The sequence below is a fragment of the Coregonus lavaretus genome (genome assembly GCF_964263955.1).
Source record: "Coregonus lavaretus genome assembly, chromosome: 23".
In the NCBI taxonomy this organism is placed as follows: domain Eukaryota; kingdom Metazoa; phylum Chordata; class Actinopteri; order Salmoniformes; family Salmonidae; genus Coregonus; species Coregonus lavaretus.
In genome coordinates this window covers 34,376,268-34,399,534 of record NC_140010.1, presented here as the reverse complement: position 1 = coordinate 34,399,534, position 23,267 = coordinate 34,376,268, and the positions used below count along the sequence as shown (strand labels likewise).

Genomic DNA, 23,267 nt, shown 5'->3' with positions numbered 1-23,267 from the left:
TCAGGTGAGCAAAAACCTTGAGACTGCCTTAGTATTACATTTTATGCACCAGCTGTTGTTTACAAAGAGTCAGCCGTTCTATCCTGCCGATGTAGCGTATATCCTGCCAGCTGTATGTTATCCATGTCGTCGTTCTGTCACGACTCGGTGAAACATAAGATATTACAGTTTTTAATGTCCCGTTGGTAGGATAACCTTAATCTTAGGTCGTCCAATTTATTTTCAAATGATTGAATATTGGCTAATAGGATTGATGGACGAGGCAGTTTACTCGCTCGCCGTCGGATTCTTACTAGGCACCCCGACCTACGTCCACGATATCTCTGTCTCTTTCTCATGCAAATCACAGGGATTTGATCCTTGTCGGGTGCCTGTAGAATATCCTTTGCGTCCGATTCGTTGAAGAAAACATCTTCGTCCAATACGAGGTGAGTAATCACTGTCCTGATATCCAGAAGCTCTTTTTGGTCATAAGAGACGGTGGCAGAAACCTTATGTACAGAATAAATTACAAATAACGTGGACAAACACACATAATTGTACAATTGGTTAGAGGGCTGTAAAATGGCAGCCATCTTCTCCGGCGCCATTGACTAAGGCCCTTCTCCCCCGATTGCTCAGTTTGGCCGGGTGGTCAGCTCTTGTAAGAGTCTTGGTGGTTCCAAACTTCTCCCATTTAAGAATGATGGAGGCCACTGTGTTCTTGGGGACCTTCAATGCTGCAGAAATGTTTTGGTACCCTTCCCAAGATCTGTGCCTCGATACAATCCTGTCTCAGAGCTCTACAGACAATTCCTTCGACCTCATGGCTTGGTTGTTGCTCTGACATGCACTGTCAACTGTGGGACCTTATATAGACAGGTGGGTGCCTTTCCAAATCATGTCCAATCAATTTAATTTACCACAGGTGGACTCCAATGAAGTTGTAGAAACATCTCAAGGATGATCAATGGAAACAGGATGCACCTGAACTCAATTTCGAGTCTCATAGCAAAGGGTCTGAATACTTATGTAAATAAGGTATTTCAGTTTTTTATTTGTAATACATTTGCAAAAATGTCTAAAAACCTGTTTCCTTTTTGTCATTATGTGTAGATTGTGTAGATTGATGATGAAAAAAAGATTGTAATATATTTTAGAATAAGGCTGTAATGTCACAAAATGTGGAAAAAGTCAAGGGGTCTGAATACGTTACGAATGCACTGTAGGTTCACAATAATTACAAGTAGCCCTCAAGATACATTTTATTGTAACTAGCTAAATCCTGTGTACCTAGTAATTACATTGTACTTAGGCAGATATTACATGTACTCTGTGTTGTACTAGTGTGTTAATCCTTCCACTTGGATGGTACTTCCGGAAACCTTCAAATGAGGACCAGTTTGTCAGCATGGGTAATGTACTATATATAAGTACACAGTAACTACAAGTAATTACCTCTCAAGATACACTTAATTTTAACTAGCTAAATAGTCATTACATAGTAATTACTATAGTAATAGTAATTCAATTGTCTTATAAATATTACATTTAATATGATATTACATATTACAGTACGCTGTGTGTAATGTAAAACGGTGTGTGTTTATTGTCCCACTTGGATGGCAAGGAGGTTCAGGTTGTCATAATGGGTAACATACACATTAATTATAAGTAATTTTGTAATTATAATCTGGGACGACACACATATGAGGTTGACCTATATCTGATCTGTTTCTGTAAACTCAACTAATTAAGCCAGATGGTACACTTTTTGGAGGCAAGTGCTAGCAACAACATTGAGTGGAGATTTTAAAGAGTGCATTCACTGGCGGTAATTAGAGTCTATTGAGACTCCAACCTTTGTAATCTCGGACACCCAGCACATCTGTCCACGAGAGATGACAACCTTGTGACAGTTGTTACTGAATCGAATGCAGCTGAGAAGAAACAAAACACTAAATTGGTGGAAACTTGCACATTTGTAACAAGCATGGTAACAAGATTCGCTACTTGGTAACTTTGAGTTATTACAATTAACTTCAATATTTATAAGGACCCCTTAAAATGAAGTGTTACCCAGGTCACTTATGAAACCAGCTCCTCACAAGGAGCTATTGCTACCATATCCACAACTATGAGGTTATAGTACCTCTGTGAATTGTTAGCCATTAGAAATAGAATGTCTGAATGAGGGAATAGTTTAATTTTTTTCATTGCTCTGTTTTCAGCTTTCTGTTTGGGATCATGTTTTACAAACTGTAAATGGCTCTTTCAATTTAATGCACAACAAATATTTCCATATGGTCAATGTGTGCCATATAACTGTTCAAACAACTCAGTGCCAGGATTGGCCGAAACCATTTAGTGACTACACAGCCATGAAATGACTAATGGACTTTATGAATAATACATCTCACGTCACAATAGGACTCCAGGACCTTATATGGGTCCTAAAAATGCCTGTTATCCGCTGGCTGGTTAATGATCAATCCGAGTGAAACCAGGTGTGCCATAGACAAACACCCGAGAGACAGTGAAAAGAGGTAATGTGACTCTCCATAAACTACAGCCACTCAATGATCACAACACAAGGCTATGTTTATTCTTCCAACCACTATCTTGAGAGCTGATATCACCTTTAAGTTATCCCCCAATGGTGACCATCCACCTTTGCTATCTATTTAGCTGTCCAGGTGATAGGTTGGGACCTAAAAGGAATGAAGGCCAGGCACCACAGGCTAAAATGACATTTTTGCATGTACTTATACATTTTGTGATTTTGGGGTATTTTGGTCCAGTAAAAGTAAAAATACAAATGTCAAAAAGTTGATGAAAATGTATATTTTGTTAGTTTATCATACTACCATCATCAAAATGTAATAAATTGAAATGGATCCAATTGTTTTTCCACCATTCGTTCTTATCATAGGGTATTTTAGAAACGCTTAAAATAAGGGCTGTGTTTCGTGTAGGCTTTCCCTGGCGTGATGTTTTGATAACTGTGTAAATCTCTCTAGGACAAGGGGACTTTTATCAATATATTCGCCTGTATTTACCCCCCAAAAATGGGTAAGGGTACCAACGCTAATTAGCTGTCACGGTTTCGGCCGAGGCTGCTCCTTCTCCTTGTTCGGGCAGGCTTCGGCGGTCGTCGTCCCCGGAGTACTAGCTGCCACCGTTCGTTGTGTCTGTGTGTGTTTGGTTTGGTCTGATTTGTTACACCTGTTGCTCATTTCGTCTTGATTATGTGTCCTTTAAGTTCTCGTTGTTTCTGTCTTGTGGTTGTGTGTAGTTGTTCTATGTCAGCAGGTGTTGCCAGTCAGTTTGTGCTCTATGTTATTAGAGAGTCCGCACGTTGTGCGTTTGTTGTACTTTTACGCTGAGTGCGTTTATTTTTCCCTTGTTCAACCGGCTCTGTTTATAGCCGTTGTTTCTGTGGACTTTATTAAAGTGTTTTTGGACTTGCATCTGCATCCTGCAATTGATTCCACACCACACCTACGCCAGGCCTTGACAGAACTACACACCATTTATGGAATCAGCAGGAGCAGCAGCAGCGACCGAGTCATGGGAGGAGCGCGTCCGCGGACAGGATGACAGGATAGCCCAGATCACCAACGCATTACAAGGAGTAATGAATACCCTGCATCGCCTGGAGACCAGTTGGGCACCCACGCCTCCTCCCACTGTACCACCAGCACCGGTTAGTCCCTTAGTCCACGCTCCGGAACCCAGTGGGATTCGGCTCTCGCTCCCGAGGGCGTATGATGGTACCGCTGCCGGGTGTCAAGGTTTCCTCCTACAAGTAGAACTCTACCTCGCCACCGTACACCCGGTGCCCTCGGGACACGAGAGCGTTTCCGCCCTCATCTCCTGTCTCACCGGCAAGGCGTTGGAGTGGGCCAACGCCGAATGGAGGAGAATAGACCCCGCGACGATCACCTATGCGGAGTTCTCCCGTCGCTTCAGGGCTGTATTCGACCATCCACCTGAGGGGAAGGCGGCGGGAGAACGTCTATTCTACCTCCGACAGGGGAAGAGGAGCGCACAGGATTTTGCACTGGAGTTCCGGACTCTAGCGGCAGACGCAGGGTGGAATGAGCGGGCCCTCATAGACCACTTCCGCTGCAGCCTACGGGAGGACGTCCGTCATGAGTTGGCCTGCAGGGACACCACCCTCACGTTTGACCAGTTAGTTGACATGGCCATTCGCCTCGACACCCTGTTGGCCACCCGCGGACGTCCTGAGTGGGGGTCGTCCATTCCACCCTCCATCACCTCCGAGCCTAGTCCTATGGAGCTCGGGGGTGCTGGCGCTAGAGAGGAGAGGAGAAGGAGCCCCAGGGGAACCAACCCCTGTACCTACTGTGGCCGTGGAGGACACACTGCGGCCAGGTGCTGGGGGGGGTCTCCTAGGGGGAGAGACAGCAGGCCACGCTCTGGGGAGTCCCTCCAGGTGAGTAGGCGCCCCACTTACCCAGAGCTCTCTGTTGATCACCTAACCATACCTGTTTGCTTCCCACAGGTTGCACCTCATTCCCAGCATAAGGCGCTAGTAGATTCAGGCGCAGCTGGGAATTTTATAGATCGGCGATTTTGTGCTGAGTTAGGGATTCCCCTCCTTCCAGTCAGTAGTCCCTTCCCTGTACATGCTTTAGATAGCCGTCCGTTGGGATCGGGGTTGATTAGGGAGGTCACAGCTCCACTTAGGATGGGGACGCAGGAGGGTCATGAGGAGACTATTCAGCTATATCTTTTAGACTCTCCTGCGTATCCGGTGGTGCTGGGGCTTCCCTGGTTGATTACTCATAATCCCTCTATTTCGTGGCAACAGAGGGCTCTCAAGGAGTGGTCTGTCCAGTGTGTAGGGCGATGTCTGGGCGTTTCCGTAGGGGCGACCTCGGTGGAAAGTCCAAACCAACTGCCGGCATTGCACATTCCCCCCGAGTATGATGATTTAGCAATTGTGTTTAGTAAAGCGAAGGCGACGCAATTGCCACCACATAGACAGGGGGATTGTGCGATAGACCTCCAGGTAGGAGCTGCGCTTCCGCGGAGCCATGTGTATCCTCTGTCTCAAGAGGAGAAGATAGCTATGGAGACTTACATAGCCGAGTCTCTGAGACAGGGATACATACGGCCCTCCACTTCCCCTGCGTCCTCGAGTTTCTTTTTTGTGAAGAAAAAGGATGGAGGTTTGCGCCCGTGTATTGATTACCGCAGTCTCAATCAGATTACTGTGAAATACAGTTATCCACTCCCTCTGATTGCGACTATGACGGAGTCTTTACACGGGGCGCGTTTCTTCACAAAATTGGATCTCAGGAGCGCATACAACTTGGTGCGTATTAGGGAGGGAGACGAATGGAAGACAGCATTTAGTACCACCTCGGGTCATTACGAGTATCTCGTCATGCCATACGGGTTAATGAATGATCCTTCAGTCTTCCAATCCTTCATTGATGAGATCTTCCAGGATATGCAGGGGCAGGGAGTGGTCGTGTACATTGACGACATTCTAGTGTATTCTTCTACCCGAGCCGAGCATGTAGCCCTGGTGCGCCGAGTATTGAGGAGATTGTTGGAGCATGATCTGTATGTCAAGGCAGAGAAATTTCAGTTTTTCCAGGAGTCTGTCTCCTTTTTGGGTTATCAGTTGTCTGCGTCAGGGGTTAAGATGGAGGTTGACCGTGTGTCGGCCGTGCGTAATTGGCAAACTCCAACTACTGTTAAAGAGGTGCAGCGGTTCTTGGGTTTTGCGAATTACTACAGGAGGTTTATCCGGGGTTTTGGACAGGTGGCAGCTCCCATAACGTCTCTACTAAAGGGAGGTCCGGTGCGCTTGCAGTGGTCTGCTGAGGCGGATAGGGCTTTTGGGAGACTGAAGGACCTGTTTACCTCGGCGCCGGTGTTGGCGCATCCGGATCCCGCACTCCCATTCCAGGTCGAGGTAGACGCGTCTGAAGCCGGTATAGGGGCCGTGCTCTCGCAACGATCTGGCACGCCCCTGAAACTCCGCCCCTGTGCTTTTTACTCTAAAAAGCTCAGTCCGGCGGAGCGAAATTATGACGTGGGGGACAGGGAGCTGCTAGCCGTGGTCCAGGCCCTAAAGGTGTGGAGGCATTGGCTTGAGGGGGCTCAACACCCTTTCCTCATTTTGACAGACCACCGAAACCTGGAGTACATCCGGGCAGCTAGGAGACTGAACCCTCGCCAGGCTAGGTGGAATATGTTTCTGGCCCGGTTCGTTTTTAAGATCACGTACATCCCTGGGTCCCAGAATGGTAAGGCAGATGCTCTGTCCCGGTGGTATGACACGGAGGAGAGGTCCGTTGAGCCCACGCCCATACTCCCGCCGTCTTGCCTGGTGGCACCGGTGGTGTGGGAGGTCGATTCCGAAATCGAGCGGGCGTTGCGTACCGATCCTAGCCCTCCACAGTGTCCTGTGGGTCGGACGTACGTGCCGTTCGAGGTTCGGGATCGACTTATATATTGGGCTCACACGTCACCCTCCTCTGGACATCCAGGGATTGGCCGGACGGTGCACTGCCTTAGCACTAAGTACTGGTGGCCAACGTTAGCCAGGGATGTGAGGGTTTATGTTTCCTCCTGTTCGGTATGTGCCCAGTGTAAGGCACCCAGACATTTGCCCAGGGGTAAGTTACAACCCCTGCCCGTTCCACAACGACCCTGGTCTCACCTCTCGGTGGATTTCGTTACTGATCTTCCCCTCTCCCAGTGAAATACCACCATCCTGGTCGTTGTGGATCGGTTCTCGAAGGCCTGTCGTCTCCTTCCCATGCCGGGTCTTCCCACTGCCCTACAGACCGCTGAGGCACTATTCACTCACGTCTTCCGGCATTACGGGGTACCCGAGGATATAGTGTCTGATCGAGGCCCCCAGTTTACCTCTCGAGTCTGGAGAGCGTTCATGGAGCGCTTGGGGGTCTCGGTGAGCCTTACCTCGGGGTACCACCCGGAGAGCAATGGGCAGGTTGAACGAGTAAACCAGGATGTGGGTAGGTTTCTGAGGTCATATTGCCAGGGCCGGTAGGAGGAGTGGGCGAGATATGTTCCATGGGCCGAGATGGCACAGAACTCTCTCCGCCACTCCTCCACTAAACTAACCCCTTTCCAGTGTGTGTTAGGGTACCAGCCGGTTCTGGCACCTTGGCATGAGAGCCAGATCGAGGCCCCTGCGGTGGATGAGTGGGTGCGGCGCTCGGAGGAGACGTGGAACGCTGCTCACGTACATCTGCAGCGGGCCATCAGTCGACACAAGGCGAGCGCCGATCTCCACCGCAGTGAGGGACCGGTGTACGCACCGGGAGATCGAGTCTGGCTCTCGACCAGAAACCTGCCCCTCCGCCTGCCCTGCCGGAAGCTGGGTCGGCGGTTTGTGGGGCCTTTTAAAGTCCTGAGGAGGTTGAACGAGGTGTGTTACAGATTACAACTTCCTATTGAGTATAAGAATATTAACCCCTCGTTCCCTGTGTCTCTCCTCAGGCCGGTGGTAGCTGGTCCACTCCAGGAGTGTGAGATAGCAGAGACTCCTCCGCCCCCGCTGGACATCGAGGGGGCTCCGGCGTACACAGTTCGGTCCATCCTGGATTCGAGACGCCGGATGGGGGGTCTCCAATTATCTCGTGGAGTGGGAGGGGTACGGTCCGGAGGAGCGGTGCTGGGTGCCGAGGAGAGATATCTTAGACCCGTCTCTTCTGACTGAGTTCCATCGTGGTCATCCCACGCGCCCTGCTCCGCGTCCTCCTGGTCATCCCCGAGGCCGGGGTCGGCGCACGGCTGGAGCAGCGCGTCAAGGGGGGGGGTACTGTCACGGTTTCGGCCGAGGATGCTCCTTCTCCTTGTTCGGGCAGGCTTCGGCGGTCGTCGTCCCCGGAGTACTAGCTGCCACCGTTCGTTGTGTCTGTGTGTGTTTGGTTTGGTCTGATTTGTTACACCTGTTGCTCATTTCGTCTTGATTATGTGTCCTTTAAGTTCTCGTTGTTTCTGTCTTGTGGTTGTGTGTAGTTGTTCTATGTCAGCAGGTGTTGCCAGTCAGTTTGTGCTCTATGTTATTAGAGAGTCCGCACGTTGTGCGTTTGTTGTACTTTTACGCTGAGTGCATTTATTTTTCCCTTGTTCAACCGGCTCTGTTTATAGCCGTTGTTTCTGTGGACTTTATTAAAGTGTTTTTGGACTTGCATCTGCATCCTGCAATTGATTCCACACCACACCTACGCCCGGCCTTGACATTAGCTGCTAATGTGGCTATCATAAAGAACTACAAATGCCATGATCTGGACGAGACTTCCGAACTGAGGCAAAGGTAAAAATCTCTGGATTAAATATCTAATGTTAGCTCAATTTAGTAATACATAAATTGTCTGCATTTCTTTAAATAGACAATTCTGTGAACTGTCTTGTGCAAGTTTGAAATTGACACAATACCTGTTAGCAAAGGTGTCAGCTAGAGATGACGTGCAGGAGTTTGCAGGGATTTGTGGTCTTGCATGATGTCTACTTTGATGCTAATTTGCATTTTTGAATCTGAGAGTAAATAGAGTCGAATATATTGATAAAAGTCACGATGTCCAAGAGATATTTAGATGGTTAAAAATGTCACGCCAGGGTAAGCCTACATTTCCCTGTTTGGCCGCTAGTTTTTATGGGTATTATGACACCTCCACTGTGGGGCTCTATAAAGCCCTTTGTGGAGAAAAACTTACTCTGATTGACTGGGCCTGGCTCCCCAGTGGGTGGGCCTATGCCCCTGCCCAGTCATGTGAAATCTATAGGTTAGGGCCTAATTTATTTATTTCAATTGACTGATTATATGAACTGTAACTCAGTAAAATCATTGAAATTGTTGAATGTTGCATTTAATATTTTTGCTCAGTAGAGTTATACCAACCAACCACATTAAGGATTTCCTTGGCCAACATGAGTAGGAAGAGACTATTGCAGGGAATTTCAGGCCCTATTTACCACAATAAATTGAATTATCCACTTACCCAGTCCTGCACATCATGTTCCTCTGGTGGCCTGAGCAGTGACCGGTCCCAGATCATGTTGTGTTTGACGTGGCGCATTATCTTACTGTGGGTTTTATAGGCATAATATGCAGCTACACACAGTGCCTCCACTACAAAGAACCCAAGCACCAATGTCACAGCCTGAAACAAAGGATAGATTAGATGTGTTCTTATCACTACAGATTATTCATTTATTTAGGTGATGAAAGAGTATCTATAAAGAAATTCAATATAATAATTAGCCACACTGATTTACATTTATTAACTTTATAAAACACAAAAAGGGGTCAACAGTATTTGTATAGCATGTAATAGTAAACTATGAAGGTTTACAAAGTAAAGATGTACTGTATATTGAAGTAAAGCTTTGACTAGGGTTGTGACGGAGTCACACATTTGTTCCTCTCCTCCGTTCCTGACCGTCACAGAGTGTGCCCTGTTTTTGTAAGCCATTGGTTGAAGGTATTTTATGATACTTGTTTCCTATAAAACCTTGCTGAAACAAGGAGCAACAACGTTTTATTAAGTTACCACGGAAACGGACTCAACCAGCCGTCTTCAATCAGCTGCATGTTCCACAACACAAACTTCTAAAACTGGCTAGTTTTGTCTCCTCTCATCTCTCCTTATATCGAATGTTAGATGTGAACCAGACTTACTTTTACTTTACTGCTTTTAGGTAAAGTTTGTTGACTTGAAAATGAAGTTCATAAAAAACATACATATATCCCACTGGGCACAGAAGTCAGTTCAACATCTAGTTTTGATTTACATTTGGTTGAGTTTTCAACTAACGTGAATTCAACGTGAAATCAATAAAACATTTTATCATGTCATTGGATTTATGTTCAAAGTTGGGTAAAAAAACGTTTTAATGCCCTTACGTTGATGACTTTTTGTAAATCCAATCAGTTTTCTACATTGATTCAATGTCATCACATAGATTCTTTGGGTTGAAATGACGTGGAAACAATGTTGATTCAATCAGTTTTTGCCCAGTGGGATATTTTAATGTCTTCATCCATAATCGTCGGTTACACAATTATACAATTACCGTGTCAGCCCTAGCTTAGACCCACCTCTTCAGGGTCCATGTAGCAGTAGTGTTGGAGATACTGGTTGTACATGGGGAAAACCCTGGGGAACCCCGCTCCCACACTCCCACTCAGACCGGGGCTTCCCTTCATGTTCTGGCACATCATCAGCATAGGGTTATAGAGCATGCTTTGAGAGCTCTGTGACATGGGGTTGACCCCGATCCCAAATACAATGTCAATGATGCCCTGCAGCACTGCCAGGACCACATCACAGATTAACATGGTCAGGTAAAACCTCCTACCGCATATGGCAGGCGACCGAGAGAAACTCCCCACATGGAACCCCAGAGAAACCAGGAAGTTAATGGTCTCAATGGATATCATGGCTGACTTAGACGAGTAGCGGGTCATGTAGGAGCTGGAATAGCTGTAGCTGTTTCCGTAGAATCCACAAGAGCCACTGCCAGCCCCTATAAAGCCCATTCCTATTCCTGCTCTGTGCATGTCCCAGACCAACATGGAGGCTACACAGGCAAAAATTAGGAAACGCATGATGACTGTGGCTCCCTCCATGGTTTTGACAAGCCCAGGAGCAGAGAACCATTTGTAAAAGTGCTGGGGCATCTCCTCCATATAGAAGTTGCTATTTGGGGAGTGCATGCTCCTGTGGGTGTAGAATCAATTGGAGGTAGTAGTGTAGGGAGGGCTACAGATGGGTGGGCTGTCATAATGCCGCGGCTCATTCATGATTCAGAGAAAAGTGAGGCTTGCAAAACAAGAGAAATACACCATATCATGCCATCCTAATATACTATCATTATAAATCACATCTTATCACAAATTATATAAATCATATCATAATATAAAATGACATCACTTACTATTACAACCAATTGGAATGACACATAGGCTAGATCTGGAATGTCTCTCTTCTCTCCATGTGTTTGCCCAACCTATAATATTCTCTTTAGGTTTGTTGCCAACAATGCTCCCTCTCCCTCAGTGAACCACAGAACTTATCAGTCCACTGCAACTCAACTCAGTGGACCTCAATAATTCAGACAGACATCAGAAGGCAGCTGCAGCAGGTGCAGTCATGCATGCACAGCGAATTGGCCAGTGTTGAATTTTCAGTGTAACATTTCTAGTGTTGATTCAGGAGTTAAATTCACTCTGTAAGAGTGAAATTAAAACTCAGTGGTGTAAAAGAACCCCCAGTGTTGGTGTTACACTGTGGAGAGTAAAACATTCCCATCAAAACCACGCCCATCATTATCATATTTCCCAGCATGCCCTACTGCAGGTAGCTTTTTTAGGATTGTTTTTAATATCTGTTTTTGCATGTACATTGATTGATTGATTGATTAATCTTATGCTACACAAAGATAAATAACATACATTTTTCTCAACTATTCCAATCAGTTAGTTAGATTTATTGCACCCATTACTGAAATGGTTATTCCAGTTGAAATGGTTTAGGTAGTCTCCTTTATCAACTTTCCTAACCCTGACAGTCACTCTGAATGCAGGTTGCGGGTGAATAAAAATCCCAATTGTTGGTCATCGCTGGCTGAATTCCAATAGGAATTTCACATCACTTTGCATATCGGCATAATGTGACTTGCAGGCCTGATGTGGCCTGTAAACCAGGAGTTCCCTAACACCACCCAAAAATGATTTACTGTAACACTACAGGTGCTAATTTCTTACACTCAGAAAGTGTAACAGCTTCAGCACTAAGCAAAGTGAGTCCAATTTATCTAAATCAAGTGTTATGTTTTACACTGTAGGTGTTGCGTATTACGCTACAGTAGAGCTATGCAAACACCACAATCAAGTTAATCTGAACACTTTAAGAGTTGAATGGGGAACACTGCAACAGAGATCAACTCTTTAACAGTTTCAAAAGTGTTATTTTAACACCAGTTCAGTGGGACTCATATGTTCACAGAAACTAGTGTACATTGAACACTTTCCGAGTTACATGTACACCATTGATTTTGCTGTGTGGTGTTTTCCACAAGGTGCTCCACTGTGTTCTCTACCTCTCAGCTGCTTACTTGTCGTCCAGGTGTCATGTGTCCTGTCCACAGACCATGTGATGAGTATACAGGTGAAGCTATGACATAAGCAATGTAATGAATGATGATAGTGTCTGTGCCCTTACGGTTACCCCTGTCACCACTCTAACCTGAATGACTATGTATAGTCCTACACTTGCGCACACACACATACATACACACGCATGCGTGTACACACACACAAGCACACACAAACAAACACAGCTGTGTTCTCTCTCTGACAGGCAGGATACAGTAAATAATTCAAGAGTGGAACTGGGCAGACTCATGAAAGGCTGACACACATCAAAGCAAGCAAGTTCAGGCTTCAGTCACCCAAAATACACGTTACTGCTATATTCGATGGCCACTGTCCATATCCTGTGTTAAATTATTACTATTAGTGAAAACTAATTATAATTGTTTTGCATAAAATACAAAAAATAGGTCTACAGACCACATTAAAAACACAATAATAATTTGCCCAACTAACAAACTGCAGGCCTATAAAGAAAAGTAACAAGAGGCCTATAAAGAAAAGTAACAAGAGGAAGCTTTTAAATGGTTATATCCTGTAAATGGTTAAATCCTGTAAATGGTTAAAGGCACCCTCCAGAGGAAGTTGCCGCCTCTATTTTGAGGTAATTCCTGCCCTAGAGCGGAAATACTCGTTTAGGTTCCACCTCCGAAGAATGGTGTATGCTCCTAATACATATTCTCGAATTGGGTGTAGGAATGTCGTGGTGATTTTCACGTGGAGTGGAGAAAAAAAACCAAATAGGGCACTGCCAGCTGTCAGTGTAGCTAGCTAGCATGCAAACCTTATCTAGCTAGCTAGCATGCTAACCTTACCTAGCTACTTAGCTAGCTATCTTGCTAACCTTGTTATCTGTTGTTGCTGTTTTTTTTAACTACACCATATTCAAAAGATTAGCCAACTGGCTAGGCTATGGCTGGTTGTGGAGATGGATTTGTCATAAGCATTTAGGAAAAACTTCACCACAGATGGATGGGGGAAACCAGTAATTTGACTTCGCCATCTATTGTAATCTTCAATGTTGAACGATTTGGGATAGAGAGGCGTTTTTCTACATTGTATGGACACGGTACAGCAAAGCCAAGCCAGACCATGCTCATGGTTTTCACAGGGGAAGTGAAATTATATGCTACAATGACTTTGCACACATACTGTAAATAGATACATAAATAAATGGATAAATGAATGCACACATAAATAGATATATAATTATTTAAATAATTAATTCCACTTTCTTTCATTTTATTCATTTATATTATTTCTTCATTTATTTATTTATGTATTTCTTCCTCCATATGAAAATGAGGGGGTGTCAAGCAAATGCATGTTGTTTTTTTTACTATTTTCTACATTGTACAATAATTGTGAAGCCATCAAAACTATGAAATAACATATATGGAATCATGTAGTAACCAAAAAAGTGTTAAACAAATCAAAATATATTTTATATTTTTCAAATATCCAACTTTGCCTTGATGACAGCTTTGCACACTTGGCATTCTCTCAACCAGCTTCACCTGGCATGCTTTTCCAACAGTCTTGAAGGAGTTCCCACATATGCTGAGCACTAGTTGGCTGCTTTTCCTTCATTTACATTTTAGTCATTTAGCAGACGCTCTTATCCAGAGCAACTTACAGTTAGTGAGTGCATACATTTTCATACTGGCCACCCGTGGGAAACGAACCCACAACCCTGGCATTGCAGCACCATGCTCTACCAACTGAGCTACAGGGGACTTACTCTTCACTCTGCGGTCCGACTCATCCCAAACCATGTCAATTGGGTTGAGGTCGGGGGATTGTGGAGGCCAGGTCATCTGATGCAGCGCTCCATCACTATCCTTCTTGGGAAAATAGCCCTTACACAGCCTGGAGGTGTGTTGGGTCATTGTCCTATTGAAAAACAAATGATAGTCCCACTAAGCCCAAACCAGATTGGATGGCGTATCGCTGAAGAATGCTGTGGTAACCAGCAAAGCACCCCCACACCATAACACCTCCTCCTCCATGCCTTACGGTGGGAAATACACATGCAGAGATCATCTGTTCACCCACAACGCGTCTCACAAAGACACGGTGGTTGGAACCAAAAATCTCAAATTTAGACTCTAGACCAAAGGACACATTTCCACCGGTCCATTGCTCGTGTTTCTTGGCCCAAGCAAGTCTAATTCAAACGCATTAAGAAGGAAAGAAATTCCACAAATTAACTTTTAAGAAGGCACACCTGTTAACTGAAATGCATTCCAGGGGACTACCTCATGAAGCTGGTTGAGAGAGTGTGCAAAGCTGTCATCAAGGCAAAGGGTGGCTATATTTTGATTTGTTTAACACTTTTTTGGTTACTACATGATTCCATATGTGTTATTTCATAGTTTTGATGTCTTCACTATTATTCTACAATGTAGAAAATAGTAAAAATAAAGAAAAAGCCTTGAATGAGTAGGTGTTCTAAAACTTTTGACCGGTAGTGTAGATATGTATCAATATGATATGTCACCTTTTTTTGGTGTGGAAATTGCAGATCAAATCAATAATATGCTGCTGTGCCGCATGCGCACTATAAAAACACACAAAAAGAACAAATGGAACATTGTCCTTGCTTGACTTGTGAGCAGTTTTGGAACACTGAGCCATTGACTGTCTGGCTGCACCAGGTGGCTGTGTTTGCTTTTGACAATAAGGCACCAGACTACAGCCATATAGTTTTGAACCTAGAAGACCAAGAGACGGGAGTAGGCAAGGAGTCGACTGGGATTGGCCAGAAAATCATGGTAAGCTAACATTACTGAGTGAGTATCAAGGTAGCTAGCTTGGCTACAACTGATAAAGTTTTACAGCCAGACTCAGTTTTACATTTAGCTAGCTAGATAATGAACTAAACTGAAATTTTCATAAACCATTATTATCTAGCTAGCTACTGTAGCTAAATATCTGTCAGATGTGAAGGAAGCAGGACCGTGGCATGTGTCAGAAGCAATGCATGTTGGCTAGCTCATGTTAGCTAGATCACTTATTAAGCAATAGAGTGAATCCTTAATTTATAGGGTTGTCATTTACCTAGGTAGCTACCTAGGATAATTCTCGACATCATCCATCTTTGAAGCAGTTTGCTTGCAACATTAGGTCTCAACAATCACATGCGTCTAAGCTGGCAGCTAGCTAACTACAGTCAAATAAGGAGGAGAATGATGTCATGGTGGAATAAGTCACCTATGTGAAGCTAGCCACAATACAGATTAGCCACAATGGTGGAATTTGCTTTTCGCCTTAGCAATTTTTAGTGAGATGAGACGTGGAGCATAGTATAAATAATAGCTTAGCTAAATCAAATCAAATCTAATTAAATTGTATTTGTCACATACACGTGTTTAGCAGATGTTATAGCGGGTGTAGCGAAATGCTTGTGCTTCTAGCTCCGACAGTGCAGTAATATCTAACAAGTAATATCTAACAATTTCACAACATATACCCAATACACACAAAACTAGTGAGGCATGGGATTTAAAAATATATACATATATGGACAAGCAATGACAGAGCGGCATTGACTAAGATACAGTAGAATATTATAGAATAGAATACAGTATATACATATGAGATGAGTAGTGCAAGATATGTAAACATTATTATAGTGACTAGTGTTCCATTTCTTAAAGTGGCCAGTGATTTCAATAGGCAGCAGTAGCCTCTAATGTGCTAGTGATGGCTATTTAACAGTCTGATGGCCTTGAGATAGAAGCTGTTTTTCATTCTCTCGGTCCCAGCTTTGATGCACCTGTACTGACCTCGCCTTCTGGATGATAGCGGTGTGAACAGGCAGTGGCTCGGGTGGTTGATGTCCTTGATGATCTTTTTGGCCTTCCTGTGACATCGGGTGCTGTATGTGTCTTGGAGGGCGGGTAGTTTGCCCCCGTTAATGCGTTCGGCAGACTGCACCACCCTCTGGAGAGCCCTGCAGTTGTGGGCGGTGCAGTTGCCATACCAGGCGGTGATACAGCCCGACAGGATGCTCTCAATTGTGCATCTGTAAAAGTTTGTGAGGGTTTTAGGTGCTAAGACAAATTTATTCAGCCTCCTGAGGTTGAAGAGGCTCTGTTGCACCTTCTTCACCACACTGTCTGCGTGTGTGGACCATTTCAGTTTGTCGGTGATGTGTACGCCAAGGAACTTGAAGCTTTCCACCTTCTCCACTGTGGTCCCGTCGATGTGGATAGGGGGGTGCACCCTCTGCTGTTTCCTGAAGTCCACGATCATCTCCTTTGTTTTGTTGATGTTGAGTGAGAGGTTATTTTCCTGGCACCACACTCCCAGAGCCCTCACCTCCTCCCTGTAGGCGGTCTTGTCATTGTTGGTAATCAAGCCTACTACTGTTGTATCGTCTGCAAACTTGATGATTGAGTTGGAGGCATGCTTGGCCACGCAGTCATGGCTGAACAGGGAGTACAGTAGGGGGCTGAGCACGCACCCTTGTGGGGCCCCAGTGTTGAGGGTCAGCGAAGTGGAGATGTTGTTTCCTACCTTCACCACCTGGGGGCGGCCCGTCAGGAAGTCCAGGACCCAGTTGCACAGGGCTGGGTTCAGACCCAGGGCCTCGAGCTTAATGATGAGCTTGGAGGGTACTATGGTGTTGAATGCTGAGCTATAGTCAATGAACAGCATTCTTACATAAGTATTCCTCTTGTCCAGATGGGATAGGGCAGTGTGCAGTGTGATGGCGATTGCATCATCTGTGGATCTATTGGGGTGGTAAGCAAATTGAAGTGGGTCTAGGGTGACAGGTAAGGTAGAGGTGATATGATCCTTGACTAGTCTCTCAAAGCACTTCATGATGACAGAGGTAAGTGCTACAGGGCGATAGTCATTTTGTTCAGTTACCTTTGCTTTCTTGGGTACAGGAACAATGGTGGATATCTTGAAGCATGTGGGAACAGCAGACTGGGAAAGGGAGATATTGAATATGTCCATAAACACACCAGCCAGCTGGTCTGCGCATGCGCTGAGGACGTGGCTAGGGATGCCGTCTGGGCCGGCAGCCTTGCGGGGGTTAACATGCTTAAATATCTTAATCACGTCGGCCATGGAGAAGGAGAGGCCACAATCCTTGGTAGTGGGCCTCATCAGTGGCACTGTGTTATTCTCAAAGCGGGCGAAGAAGGTGTTTAGCTTGTCTGGAAGCGAGACGTCGGTGTCAGCGACGTGGCTGGTTTTCCTTTTGTAGTCCGTGATTGTCTGTAGACCCTGCCACATATGTTGTGTCTGAGCCGTTGAATTGCGACTCCACTTTGTCTCTATACTGATGTTTTGCCAGTTTAATTGCCTTGCGGAGTGAGTAGCTACACTGTTTGTATTCTGCCATATTCCCAGTCACCTTGCCATGGTTGAATGCGGTGGTTCGCGCTTTCAGATTTGCGCGAATGCTGCCATCTATCCACGGTTTCTGGTTAGGGTAGGTTTTAATAGTCATAATGGGCACAACATCACCTATACACATCCTTATAAACTCAGTCACCGTTTCAGTGTATATGTCTAAATTATTTTCGGAAGCTACCCGGAACATATCCTAGTCCGCGTGATCAAAACAATCTTGAAGCGTGGATTCCGATTGGTCAGACCAGCGTTGAATAGTCCTTAGCACAGGTACTTCCTGTTTGAGTGTCTGCCTATAGGAAGAGAGAAGCAAAATGGAGTCGTGGTCAGATTTGCCGGAAGTTCGAATAGCAATGGTCGAGGATTTTAGCAGCGCGAGTACAACAGTCAATATGTTGATAGAGCTTCGGCAGGCTAGTCCTCAAATTTGCTTTGTTAAAATCCCCGGCTACAATACATGCAGCCTCAGGATATGTGGTTTCCAGTTTGCATAAGGTCCAGTGAAGTTCTTTGAGGGCCGTCGTAGTATCGGCTTGAGTAGATAATACGGTCTGTATTTGATTGTGAGATATTCTAGGTCGGGTGAAGAGAAGGACTCGAGTTCCTGTATGTTACTACAAGTACACCATGAGTCGTAAATCATGAAACACACACCTCCGCCCTTCTTCTTCCTGGAGAGATATTTATTCCTGTCTGTGTGATGTACTGAGATCCCATCTGGCTGGACCGATTCCGACAGAATATCCTGAGAGAGCCATGTTTCCGTGAAACAGAGTTTGTTACAGGCCTTGATGTCTCTCTGGAAAGAAATCCTTGCCTGTAGTTCATCGAGCTTGTTAACCAGAAACGTAACATTAGCGAGTAGAATACTTGGAAGCGGTGAGTGGTGTGCGCACCTCCTAAGTCGAACCAGCAGGCCACTCCGAGTGCCTCTCCTCCGCCGGCGATGTTTTGGGTCAGCCGCTGGAATCAGTTCAGTTGCCCTGGGGAGAGCAAACAAAGGATCTGCTTCGGGAAAGTCGTATTCCTGGTCGTAATGCTGGTGAGTTACCGCCGCTCTGATATCCAATAGTTTTTCCCGGCTGTATGTAATGATGCAAAACACTTTCTGTGCTAATAATGTAAAAATAATACATAAAAAAACAAAATACTGCAAAGTTTCCTAAGAGCTAGTCGCGAGGCCACCATCTAGCTATAAATTCACAGGAGAGGAGGTAGGGGGCCCAAGTGGGTAACTGGGGGCCCTGCCTTGATTGGGTAATTGATTAATAAAATACAATAAACTGCATAATAACTGACTTGTCAATTGTGTGAGACAGGGGCTGGGCCCAAGAGGCAAAAAACAAACCAACAAACTATTACGTTATTATTATTATTATTATTATTATTATTATATATTTAAAAAACAATATCCAACCACAGGAGCCCACTTTCAATGTTCAAAATACACCCGAGAGCATAATTTAGCCACAGAGGATCAATAATATAAAAATATAAAAAACAGTGGATTACATTCGATTACAAGCTCATATAGGAAACACCAACATACAGTGTCTTAAAAGGGTGTTGGGCCACCACGAGCTGCCAGAACAGCTTCAATGCACCTTGGCATAGATTCTACAAGTGGACCTATAAATAAAAACAATGCCCTGGTGCCTATGATTTCTTAATCCGGCCCTGGTGTCCATCTCTCTATCCTCAGGTGAGTCTGCTGCGCTATGGATCTTGAGAGCAGCACATCAAAAAACCTGCCACCCTGTTGTCAGCTATCTGCAGACAGTTCCCTGAGGAAGGATGCAACTATCAAGGCTTTCAAAGGCCACATTTTGGAGATGACCAAATGCAATAAAGCTTTGCATAAACAACTCATTAAAATATATATTTTCTTTATTACAAAATAATAACTTTTTCATAGCATGTTTGTCACGTTGGTCTTCACACAAACTTTTACTAACTTCTGTGGTAACAAAGACAAAGACAACACTTATCTTATAATTCAAAAGGATTCGGAGAAATGCAAGTCTCATGTTCAGGGTGATTACAGTTTTATTCATGTATATCAGACACATCACACAGGTGTGTCAACTAAAATATACTGTATATCCCAGACAAAATTGAATGGGACAAGTAGCCAAAGTGAATAGAAGTCAGTGATTGTGTCCGTAGCAGTTTGTATGAATTTGAGTGGTAACATACAATACGTGTTGACAGCAGTGGAGGCTGCAGAGGGGAGAACGGCTCATAATAATGGCTGGAACAGAGCGAATGGAATGGCATCAAACACATGGAAACCATGTGTTTGATATATTTGATACCGTTGCACCTATTCCACTCCAGCCATTACCACGAGCCCGTCCTCCCCAATTAAGGTGCTACCAACCTCCTGTGGTTGACAGAATGGCTGTGAGACAGAGAGAGAAAGAGTGTTGCTGTGCTCCCAGGTAAGGCCCTTCCTTCCGGTACCACTGAAGGCCCCAGTATTCAGTCAGGCAGCTTGAAGATGTGTCACCATACAGGCCCATGTCACAGCATGCAGTGGCCTGATGACAATGCATTATGTACCTTTCATCGCCAAAGCCGTGTTAAGTTTTACTGCACATGTTGAACAATTCAATTATTTTGTAAGTGTCATTGATATATGGAAATTCACATACAATATTCAGTTAATTAGCATTGACTAATAGGGGTAGGCAACCCTGGTCCTGGAGTTCTCCATGTTTTTGATTCAACCGATCTGGAAGACCAGGTGTGTTGAATTTAGGCAATTACTGAACTGATCCATTAGCTCAGTGATAGAACGTTCAATTGAACGGAAGCGGTGCTGTACTGAACGACCAGTTGAAAAACAGGGAAGTATTGGGTTGTGGGTTCAAAATGCACCTTAAAATACGTCACTCGTTGCTTCAAGCCACACCCCGGCACACCCACTGAACGGAGCAAACGTAGCTCAAAGTCTGTTCAAGAACGTTTTGGGAAAATGTGTCATTCAGTACAAACCGTTCCGCAACATGTAAAACGTTCAAACGAACTGAACGCACCCCTGCAGCACTCCAGGAACATGGTTGCCTACCCCTCCTCGAGGGTTCTGTGGTGTAGCAACTACTGTGCAAAGTATTGGGTAACAGCTTTCTTCCAGGGCCCATATTCACAAACTGTCTCAGAGTAGGGATAGTGATCAAGAATAACCTCCCCCTTGTCAATGTAATTGTATTCAGTGTGAAGGCAAAACTGATCCTAAAATCAATACTCCTACTCTCAGATTCTTTGTGAATATGGGCCCTGGCCTATCAACATGCTGGCCTGTCAGCAATGCCACTCCACCTGAAATGCAACAAAAACATGAATAAGAATTAGCTTAGTCAGTCAGTAACTTAGCTAACTAAATCAAATCAAATTGTATTTGTCACATGCGGCGAATACAACAGGTGTAGACCTTACAGTGAAATGCTTACTTACAAGACCTAACCAACAATGCAGTTTTAAGAGAAATAAGTGTTAAGTAAACAATAGATAAGTACAAAAATTAAAGCAGTAAAATAACAGTAAAAATAACAGTAGCGAGGCTATATACAGGGGGTACCGGTACAGAGTCAATGTGCGAGGGCACCGGTTAGTCGAGGTAATTGCGGAAATATGTACATGTAGGTATAGTTAAAGTGACTATGCATAGATAGCAAACAGAGAGTAGCAGCAGCGTAAAAGGGGTGGGGGGGGACACAATGCAAATAGTCCGGGTAGGAGTCTTATGGCTTGGGGGTAGAAGCTGTTAAGAAGCCTTTTGGACCTAGACTTGGCGCTCCGGTACCGCTTGCCGTGCGGTAGCAGAGAGAACAGTCTATGACCAGGGTGGCTGGAGTCTTTGACAATTTTTAGGGCCTTCCTCTGACACCGCCTGGTATAAAGGTCCTGGATGGCAAGAAGCTTGGGGATCTGAGGATCTGAGGACCCATGCCAAATATTTTCAGTCTCCTGAGGGGGAATAGGCTTTGTCGTGCCCTCTTCACGACTGTCTTGGTGTGTTTGGACCATGATAGTTTGTTGGTGATGTGGACACCAAGGAACTTGAAGCTCTCAACCTGCTCCAGGTAATGAAACACACATGTAAATGTGCACAAGCCTAACTATATGAAAACAACACAGCCTATTTGCAGTGAAATTAGGAGGGGCATTTTTCTTGCCAACTTTCAGTCACCAATAAACAGGCAGGGGCACAAAGTAGTTTGACATAAACTGTTGAATATTCAGGAACTAGCTAGTCTTTAAAATATAGCTAAAATATACAATTAAAAATATTTTACTGAGTTACAGTTCATAAAAGGAAATCCATCAATTTAAATAAATAACCCACTTTGAAGCCAGGCCCACCTACTGGGGAGCTAGGCCCAGCCAATCAGAATGAGTTTTTCCCCACAAAAGGGCTTTATTACAGACAGAAATACTCATCAGCACCCCCCCTCCTCAGACGATCCCGCAGGTGAAGAAGCCGAATGTGGAGGTCCTGGGATGGCGTGGTTACACATGGTCTGCAGTTGTAAGGCCGGTTGGACGTACTGCCAAATACTCTAAAACGACGTTGGAGGTGGCTTATGGTAGAGAAATTAACATTACATTTTCTGGCAACAGCTCTGGTGGAAATTCCTGCAGTCAGCTTGCCAATTGCATGCTCCCTCAAGAGGTTCTTTCTCCATCGTTTCGGTGCTTCCCTTGTCTTTGTTTTGTCTCGTGGGCATATCACCACTCTTGGCTACAGTGGTAATCAGTATGGGTGAAGTTATGAGGTTTTAGGATAAGTTTGTTAAAGATTTATCGGGAGGTCTCAGTCACGCTTCTTCCTAGCTTCGCTGCATCACGTGACCTCCTACAGGTGGAGTTATTAAATAACATTCCAAATTCTGTATCACCAAGCAAAAAAAATTGTCGTGCAAACTGATAACGTTCACTTACCTGAAATATCTGTAATGACATGTTTCTTCTTGCATTATCACATTGTTAAATTTTCTAAGTTAAGAATTTCTTTTCAAAGTTTAACATTACAGGTATTCTCACTTTGAATATACATTCCGAAGCTATCATCTATTCCTTACGCATATACATCTCCTCAAACTATCAAAATCGTTAACCATGTAAACACAAACCTCAGCAGCAGAGCTGTCTTGAGGATGTGCATAGGCTGCTATTTAGCCATATTCAGGATATTTTCAGCTGACCTTTAAACTTGGCGATACTTCCTTTGTTTCTTGATTTAGAATAAACTTGTGTCTTATAAATGTCTGTGTGCAGTTAGAGGTGGTACTCCAAAAATCAGGGAATATTCCGAAAAACATTCAATCCACATGGCCGAGGTCGCGTCACATAGAAATGACTAGTTCCTGCAAAAATGCTCGGAAATGCAAATTGTGTCATGTGCGAGGATGATGCGAGGATGATGGCGGGGAACATCCTCACGCGGTACAAAACATGGATTTAATGGATTTTTTGTAGAACCCCCTGCAACTGGACACGGACATTTATAAGATACACTTTTTTCCCTGAATTGAGAATTAAGAAAGTATTGCCAAGACTAGGTTAGTTGAAAAATATAATGCAGCGTTTTCCGTTAGCAACTTTGGAGTCATCACATATTGGCGTTACAAGCCGTAACTACAAGAATGTGCACCCTACCTTCTCTTGTGAATGCTCCAAAACGATCGCTCGCTCCTTCAAAATGTGGAGAGATATGTAAAGGTGGAGGAGAGATATGACACTTCTG

General features: G+C 44.6%; 1 pseudogene across 1 annotated transcript in view; it reads right to left on the bottom strand.

The window, feature by feature from the left end:
- Window positions 1-10,798, bottom strand: part of LOC311150491 (occludin-like) — a 31,668-nt pseudogene extending 20,870 nt beyond the window's left edge. The window contains exons 1-2 of the transcript in view: window positions 10,094-10,798; window positions 8,994-9,155 (exon numbers count right to left, since the gene is read on the bottom strand). The product of the transcript in view is annotated as an occludin-like (transcript). The remainder of the gene's footprint in view (window positions 1-8,993; window positions 9,156-10,093) is intronic.
- Between the last annotated feature and the right edge of the window lie 12,469 nt (window positions 10,799-23,267).